Source organism: Moschus berezovskii, chromosome 10, assembly GCF_049115385.1.
Source record: "Moschus berezovskii isolate FMDL1 chromosome 10, NW_MosBer_1.0, whole genome shotgun sequence".
Lineage (NCBI taxonomy): Eukaryota > Metazoa > Chordata > Mammalia > Artiodactyla > Moschidae > Moschus > Moschus berezovskii.
In genome coordinates, this window is record NC_142469.1 from 80,039,977 (window position 1) to 80,048,634 (window position 8,658).

Sequence of the window (8,658 nt, forward strand, 5' to 3'; positions counted from 1 at the left end):
TATTTGAGCAGCAAACTGAGCTGATCCTTCTGGAGAAAGGATGGTTGAACAGCCAAGACCACTGGGTAATCGAAGAGAAGACCACACGTCCTGAGCTCCCCAGTCTGGAGTGAGGGGAGGACAGCTGATAACTGGATATGCAGTGTTACCAGACAACACCGGCCCTAAACCATTGCTTCTGCCTGCCACTGCCACAAATAGAGAAGCTTGATTTGCAATAGTAAGCCAGCACATTCAATAATTTAGAGACCATGACACTATACCAGGATCCTGGAACCACGAGGCTGCCTTCATCTGCATTTGAAACCTGCAAGGCTTGAATGGCACTGTACCCTCCATTGGGAGGGTACACAAACACACCTGTGCTTCCTATTTATGTTCACCTGCTAACTAATTAACACTCCCTTTTTGACTTACAATAACTTTCCTGAAAAACTACTTTACTATAATGTTTTAATCTGTTAAATTCCTGCTGTCATATAAATGTGTTCATCCCAATTTGCCTATGGCTGGATAGAAACAGTAGGGTGCTGGAGCTGGCTTCTGCCAGCTTGCTAGAGATGATATTTAGGTGGCATGCATGCATGTTAAGTTCCTTCAGTGTGTCTGACTCTTTGCAACCTCATGGACTATAGCCCGTCAGGCTCCTCTGTCCAAGGGATTCTCCATGCAAGAATACTGGGTTGTCGTGTCCTTCTCCAGGGTACCTTCCCCATGCACAGATCTCTTAAGTTTCCTGCATTCTCAGGCAGGTTCTTTACCATTAGCACCACCTGGGAAGCCTTACTCAGTCATGTCCAACTCTTTGCGACCCCATGGACTGTAGCCTACCAGGCTCCTCGGTCCATGGGATTTTCCAGGCAAGAGTACTGGAGTGGGTTGACATTTGCTTCTCCAGGGTACTGAGATGGCATCTCCTCCCAATTTTTATTCAAGGATGTCACACTGTTGTTTTGAAACTGGCCCTGGCAGAAACATTCACATCACAGAAAATGGCAAATGCCAAAAGTTTGGACTCCCCCCAACAAGACAGCTGGCTTTTAAACATTTCCCAGCACAACTAACTGTTATTACTTCACACAGGTAACTTTATTCTCTTTCCTTCTAGTCTGCCATTTCCTCCTCCAGGGGATCTTCCCACCCCAGGGATCGAACCCAAGTCTCTTATGTCTCCTACTTTGACAAGTGGGTTCTTAACCACTAGCGCCACCTGGGAGACTCCAAAAATGCATGCATATACATGAATGATTAAAAAGGAGCAAGCATTCACTTCGAGATCAGTGAAGATGTCCATCCCCTCTCAATACGGTATGCTGAAGGAAAAAGGACGTCACAGTTCATCAGAATACATGATACTGTTTTAAACATATAATATAAGAGAGAAAATGTGCTCTGACCCATGAGTCTGTATCAGCCAGGGTCTTAGCACTGGCATACTTAAATGCTTACCTGAGAACAATGCAATGGAAAAACTATTTGCTCGAGAGAGATATACATATATTTAGAGCCGATTCACATTATTGTACAGCAGAAACAAACACAACATTGTAAAGCAGTTATCCTCCAGTTAAAAATAAATTTAAAAAAGAAAGCTGTTCGTGGAGGGGTATCTTGTCTTCTTCCGCTCTTTTCCTGGTGCTCTTTTTGTCAGTGGGGTGTGGGTAATAGAACAGTCATAGGCTTTTGAAGACTTTTAACTGTTTTGTTTATTCCTTTTCACTTATAAAAACACTGAACATTCCATTTCAAAGAACCAGTAATCCCATGCTCTCAAATTCTTTCACACCCCTCCACTGGGACTCACAGTCCTTGACTGCTTCAACCAATTGAGAATGACACACGTGATGCTATATGATTTCTGAGGCAAGGCCAGAAAAGGCCATGAAGCTTCCTCCCAGTTCTCAGGATGTCTGCTGAGGGAGGGCGTGGGAGTAGGGGTATCAACCACCAAGTAAGAAGTTCAGCTTCTCCCAGACCACCATACTTAGGTACTTTGGTCAACAGTCCGGCTGAGTTCCTATCTGACAGCCAGCCTCAACAGCCAGACACGTGAGTGAGACATCGTAGATATTCAGCCTCAACCAGCTGTTATGAGGTGAATAGTGTCCCTCCAAAAGGAATGTCAAGTCCTAACCTCTGGAACTTGTGAACGTAACCATATTTGGAAAGATGGTCTTTGCAGACATAGCCAAGTTAAGATGAAGGCATACTGAACCAGAATGGTTCCTCCCATCCAAGTACTAACCAGGCCTGACCCTGCTTAACTTCCAAAACCAGAGGAGATTGGGCATGTTCAGGGTGGCATGGCTGTAGACCAGAGGGGTTCCTAATCTAATAACTGGTGTCTTTACTAGAAGAGGGAAATACGGACACAGTGACAAACAGAAGGAGAAGCCTGCCCTGCAAAGAGACAGACAGGGAGAAGTTCGCCTGACAAGAAGGCAGAGACTGACGAGGTTCATCTGTGCGGCAAAGACTACCGGCAACCGCTGGAGGAATCGGTGAAGAATCTGTCTGCCATGCAAGAGACTGCCTGCAGTGCAAGAGACCAGGTTTCGACCCTTGGGTTGGGAAGATGCCCTGGAGAAGGTGATGGCAACCCACTACAGATTTTTGCCTGGGAAATCCCATGGACAGAGGAGCCTGGTGGGTCATAGCCCATGGGGTTGCAAAAGAGTCGGATATGACTTAGCAACTAAACCACCACAAAAAGCTAGGAAGAGGCAAGGAATAATCCGCTTTTAGAGTCTTCAAGCAGAGTATGGCCCTGCTGACACCTTGATTTTGGACTTCTAGCTCCAAATTGGTGAGCTATAAATCTCTGTCCTTTAAAGCACCTAGTTTTTGATACATGGCTACAGAAACCCTGGAAAACTAAGGCAGTAGCTTTCAGGTGACTGCAGCCAGTTGTTATCTGGCTGAAAACACAGGTGAACCTCCAAGTAAGAAATGCCCAACCAAGACCCTCCCCTGGTGGTCCACTGGTTAAGATGCCACACTCCCAGTGCAGGGGGCAGAAGTTTGATCCCTGGTGTGTGAAGACCCCTCACGCTATGTAGTGTGGCCATAAAAATAAAATTTAAAGAGTTAAAAAAAAGAGTCCCTGCTGATTTCCTGACCTTCCCAATTGTGAGCAAAATGAAATGGTTGTTTTAAGACTTTAAGTTTTGAGGTAATTTGTTACATAGTAATGATAACTGGAACACTTGGATCACTCCCATTCACCCTTCAAGTTTCAACTCAGCTTCCACAGTCTTAGGAAGCCTTCTCTGACCTCCTCCTATCTGAGTTGCATGTCCCTCCTCCAAAATTCCACAGTATCTATGAGTACACACCTTGTTACTCTGCACTGTCCATGGAACCCATATGTCAGTTCAGCTCACTTCATTCGCTCAGTCATGTCCGATTCTTTGCGACCGCGTGAACCACGGCACACCAGGCCTCCCTTTCTTCACCAACTCTCCGAGTTCACCCAAACCTGTGTTCATTGAGTCGGTGATGCCATCTAACCATCTCATCCTCTGTTGTCCCCTTCTCCTCCTGCCCTCAATCTTCCCCAGCATCAGGGTCTTTTCCAATGAGTCAGCTCTTCGCATCAGGTGGCCAAAGTATTGGAGTTTCAGCTTCAACATCAGTCCTACCAATGAACAGCCAGGACTGATCTTTAGGATGGACTGAGTGGATCTCCTTGCAGTCCAAGGGACTCTCAAGAGTCTTCTCCAACACCACAGTTCAAAAGCATCAATTCTGTGGTGCTCAGCTTTCTTTATAGTCCAACTCTCCCATCCATACATGACCAATGGAAAAACGATAACTTTGACTAAACAGACCTTTATTGACAAAGTAATGTCTCTGCTTTTTAATATGCTATCTAGATTGGTCATAACTTTCCTTCCAAAGAGCAAGCATCTTTTAATTTCATGGCTGCGTTCACCATCTGCAGTGATTTTGGAGCCCATAAAAATAAAGTCAGCCACTGTTTCCCCATCTATTTGCCATGAAGTGATGGGACTGGATGCTATGATCTTAGTTTTCTGAATGTTGAGCTTTACCCACCTTGTTACTCTGCATTGTCCCTGGAACCCATATGCCAGCTATCACCCAAAGTCAGTCTTTCCTTTTGCCATACACTCAACTACTTCTTCACATTCACCCAAAACATGAACCTACCCTCTTCATCTCAAAGTTTTAGTAAGGATTTTGTAGAGGAGACAGAAGAGAAAGATGGTAATACATACTCACAGAGCAGATAACTGAAACACTCACCATTAGATATCTGTTTGTTTGTTATGTTTGTTTGTTTAATCTGAAGTTTTCCAGGGGTTCTTTACTGCAGAAGTTCTCAGAATTCATCAGATGTCAATGACACCCTGTAAGGAAAAGAAAGTATTAAGAGTGGTCTCCCAAACTGATGAAATCACAAAACTCTTTTCATGGAGTAGTTTCAAAGGCATGGGCTATTCCTAAACATGATTCAACTATAAACATTCATGGTTATTGTACATTCCTTCCAAATAATATATTATTCTTTCTTCAAAGTTATGGACTCTTTGAAAAAGGAGCACGACCCTGGGCATGTTACTTTGATTTCTTTATCATCATTAAGAAGTCTCAGAATGAGTTTCTGTAGAGATACTTGAAGATTCCCATCACTCTGGCTCATGTTTAATGAGCTTTACAGAGTTTTACAGAACAGCTAAAAAAACTCCCATCTCTGGTGTCCAAAGTCAAGTAGAAAGCCATTTGGGGCACACTGAATACTTAATTTTCTTGCTATTTTTTATTTTTTTGAGTCATAATACTAACAGACTATTAAGTTCATGGCTTCTACATACATGGAACAGAGATGGTCAAATCGAGCCAGAAGTTTTGACGGTGCTGCAAACACCTTCAAATACAGTTCTCTCAGCTCCCAAATGACTGTAAGGGCCAAAGTCTTTGACTGTGTAGATCACAACAAACTGTGGAAAACTCTTCAAGAGATGGTGATACCAGACCACTTTGCCTGCCTCCTGAGAAATCTGTATGCAGGTCAAGAAGCAATAGTTAGAACCAGACATGGAACAACAGACTGGTTCCAAATCGGGAAAGGAATACATCAAGGCTGTATATTGTCACCCTGCTTATTTAACTTATATGCAGAACACATCATGCTAACTGTCGGGCTGGATGAAGTGCAAGCTGAAATCAATATAGCCGGGAGAAATATCAATAACATCAGATATACAGATGACACCACTCTTATGGCAGAAAGTGAAGAGGAACTAAAGAGCCTCTTGATGAAAGTGAAAGAAGAGAGTGAAAAAGTTGGCTTAAAACTAAACGTTCAGAAAACTAAGATCATGGATAGCATCCAGTCCCCTCACTCCACGGCGAATAGATGAAGAAACAATGGAAACAGTGACAGATTTTACTTTCTTGGGCTCCAAAATCACTGCAGATGGTGACTGCAGCCATGAAATTAAAAGATGCTTGCCCTTTGGAAGAAAAGCTATGACCAACCTAACACCATATTAAAAAGCAAAGACATTACTTTGCCAACAAAATTCTGTATAGTCAAAGCTATGGTTTTTCCAGTAGACATGTACGGATGTGAGAGTTGGACTATAAAGAAAGCTGAGCGCTGAAGACTTGATGCTTTTGAACTGTGGTGTTGGAGGAGACTCTTGAAAGTCCCTTGGACTGCAAGGAGATCAAACCCTAAGGGAAATCAGTCCTGAATACTCATTGGAAAGACTGATGTTGAAGCTGAACCTCCAATACTTTGGCCACCTGATGCAAAGAACTGACTGACTGGAAAAGACACTAATGCTGGGAAAGATTGAAGGCAGGAGGAGAAGGGGATGACAGAGGATGAGATGATTGGATGGCAAAACCAACTGGATGGACATGAGTTTAAGCAAGCTCTGGGAGTTGATGATGGACAGGGAAACCTGGCGTGCTGCAGTCCATGGGGTCACAAAGAGTTAGACACACGGAGCGACTGAACTGAACTGAAAGAGTTTTCTTGTGGAGAACAAAGCAGGTGACATCATTTTCTAGCCACTGACAAGCGCGGGTGAATTATGTGTGCAAGCAGCAGGACAGCATGTTTGTGAGCCCAGGGCCTAGGGATGGATGATGCCAAGGACAGAGGAAGGATCCTGATAGGCAACTCACATATCCTGTTATTCAGTGTTGCAGCTCCGCGTGATCCATGATCTCCGTCTGTACAGTTTTCCTTAATCATAAGAGCTTGAAATGCAAGAACTGTGCATACTTGACCTCCTACAGGATCAAAAGAAAACCAAGCACACCCTTTTAATAATTGAAATTTTGCAACTATAAATAAAGATTTTGGCATGCAGTCAACAAAGGCAGGGACAGTCAGGGGGCCTCAGTGTGCAGGCACCGAAAGGCTGAGGGCAGGGCTGGGGCGGGACTGCGCTCAAGGATTGGGCGTGGCTGGGCATGGTTGGGCGTGGCTGGGCGTGGCTGGGGCGGGGCCATGGACGGGAGCCAGCTGCAGGACCTCGGGCTGTGGACGTTGGCCGCTACGGACGTTGGCCTCTGCGGCCCCACAAAATACTTAGGATTTCGAGCTTTTGCTGAACTTGTAAAAGAAGTACTTGGGTAATGGATTAATAAGAACACTGAAATTCCGTGGAAGGTTTCAAATTGGGGAATCTTGAACTTTCATCCTCATCCAGCAGTTCCACTGTTCACGTAACTTCAGACAAATGAAGTCTTCGTTAAGGAAGACAGCTGACCAGTGGTCCAGAGCTGATGCAGGTATCACTGGTGTATCTGCTAGCCTTATGAAGAAAAGGACGACTCACACAAAACATCGGAGCAGTGTGGGACCCAGCTCATTTGTTTCTCAGCCGGAACAGAGTATCATAGGCTGCAGGATTCGCCACGGGTGGAAAGAAGGTAACAGCCCTGCCACCCAGTGGAAAGGAACCATTCTGGACCAGGTGCCTGTAAATCCTTCTTTGTATCTTATAAAATACGATGGATTTGACTGTGTCTATGGACTAGAACTTAATAAAGATGAAAGAATTTGTGCACTTGAAGTCCTCCCTGATAGAGTTGCAACATCTCAAATCTGTAATGCACACCCAGCGGATATGGTGATTAGCAAAGCAATGAAGCACCTGTTTGAAACGGAGGATGGCTCTAAAGATGAGTGGAGGGGAATGATCCTAGCAGGCGTCCCTGTAATGAACACGTGGTTTTATACCACCTATGAAGAAGATCCTATCTTGTATACGTACCAGCTCTTAGATGATTATAAAGAAGGTGACCTTCTCATTATGCCTTATTCTACTGATTCACTTGCAGTACAAAGGGAACGAGGAGAAGTGGTAGATGTCTTGGTGGGCAAACGAGTGGAATGTGCCAAAAAAGATGGCTCTGAAAAGAATGGCATGATCATCCATCAAGTTGAGGTCAAACCGTCTATCTGCTTCATCAAATTTGATGATGATTTCTATATTTATGTCTACAATTTGGTGAAAGCATTCTAGATGTCTTCACGAATTTTGCCAAATTTGTGAAACTATTAAATGTGTCACCTGTAGATGTAAAGGTTTGATTGCTTTCCATTTTAATGAGAGCTTAAATGTCCCTGTGAGCCCACAATTTGCCGGCAGAACTGTATAGATGTATCTGAAAACAGTATTTTTTGTAAAGAACTCTTTCTGCTTAAAAGAAGTCTGTCTATTTGGAGGGGAGTTATAGATAAGTTTGGTAAAAAGTTGAGCTAGGATCATAGTTACATAAAACTATAAGATTTTATCTGCTTTCCCCTTCACTCTTAATATTCTCTTATTGTGCTGTCATAGTGCAAGCATGGTTGGGCGCTTTTGCCTCTTTCTATCTCTACACAGATATACTGTGTGAACACAGTATATACACAGATGCCTCTCTGTATCTGTGTGATACATATATATGTGCAGGCACAGATCTGTGTACACACACATACACACACACTTCATTGGCAGTCCTTTATGGATTGGAGTGGGGGCTAAATAATTTTCTCCAATTCAGCAGGAATTTTTGAAGGAAGTCAGTCATATTTGGTATATGACTGCTGCTTTGTTTAAAATTAAATTTGGGCACAGAAAGCACATCGGGACATTCAGCTTGTTTTGAAAGCCAAAAGTGCAAAGCACCTTTTCAGTCTGGAAATCCAAACAAGAATAAATTGTGAACCATTAATGACCCACATTAGAGTTTAACTGTTAGAAATCTGGGTAAAATGTTGGCTTTGATTCTAAGCTTTGCAAAATGTTTATTTACATTTTTGGTTATATTTTACTCTTTCTGGGGGTTGGGGTCAGAGCCCGGATATTTTAATTTGGTCCACACAGTGTAACGCAGGTGTATTCTGGTCAGTACTTTTCATCCATTATTTGTACAAATCAGTAATTTGGATTTTAGTACATGATTTAAAATTCAATAGTGCATCAGTGGTTTGTGTGTATGTGGTAAGTTCCTGGGAGAACACAAATATTAGAAATGTAACTGCAGTCATGAAATTAAAAGACGCTTACTCCTTGGAAGGAAAGTTATGACCAACCTAGATAGCATATTAAAAAGCAAAGACATTACTTTGCCAACAAAGGTGCATCTAGTCAGGGCTATGGTTTTTCCCGTGGCCATGTATGGATGTGA

The 8,658-nt window shown here is 43.2% G+C and overlaps 1 pseudogene; it reads left to right on the plus strand.

The window, feature by feature from the left end:
• The first annotated feature begins 6,719 nt into the window (after positions 1-6,719).
• On the plus strand, positions 6,720-7,508 carry LOC129561015 (spindlin-1 pseudogene; annotated as a pseudogene).
• Positions 7,509-8,658: the final 1,150 nt, after the last annotated feature.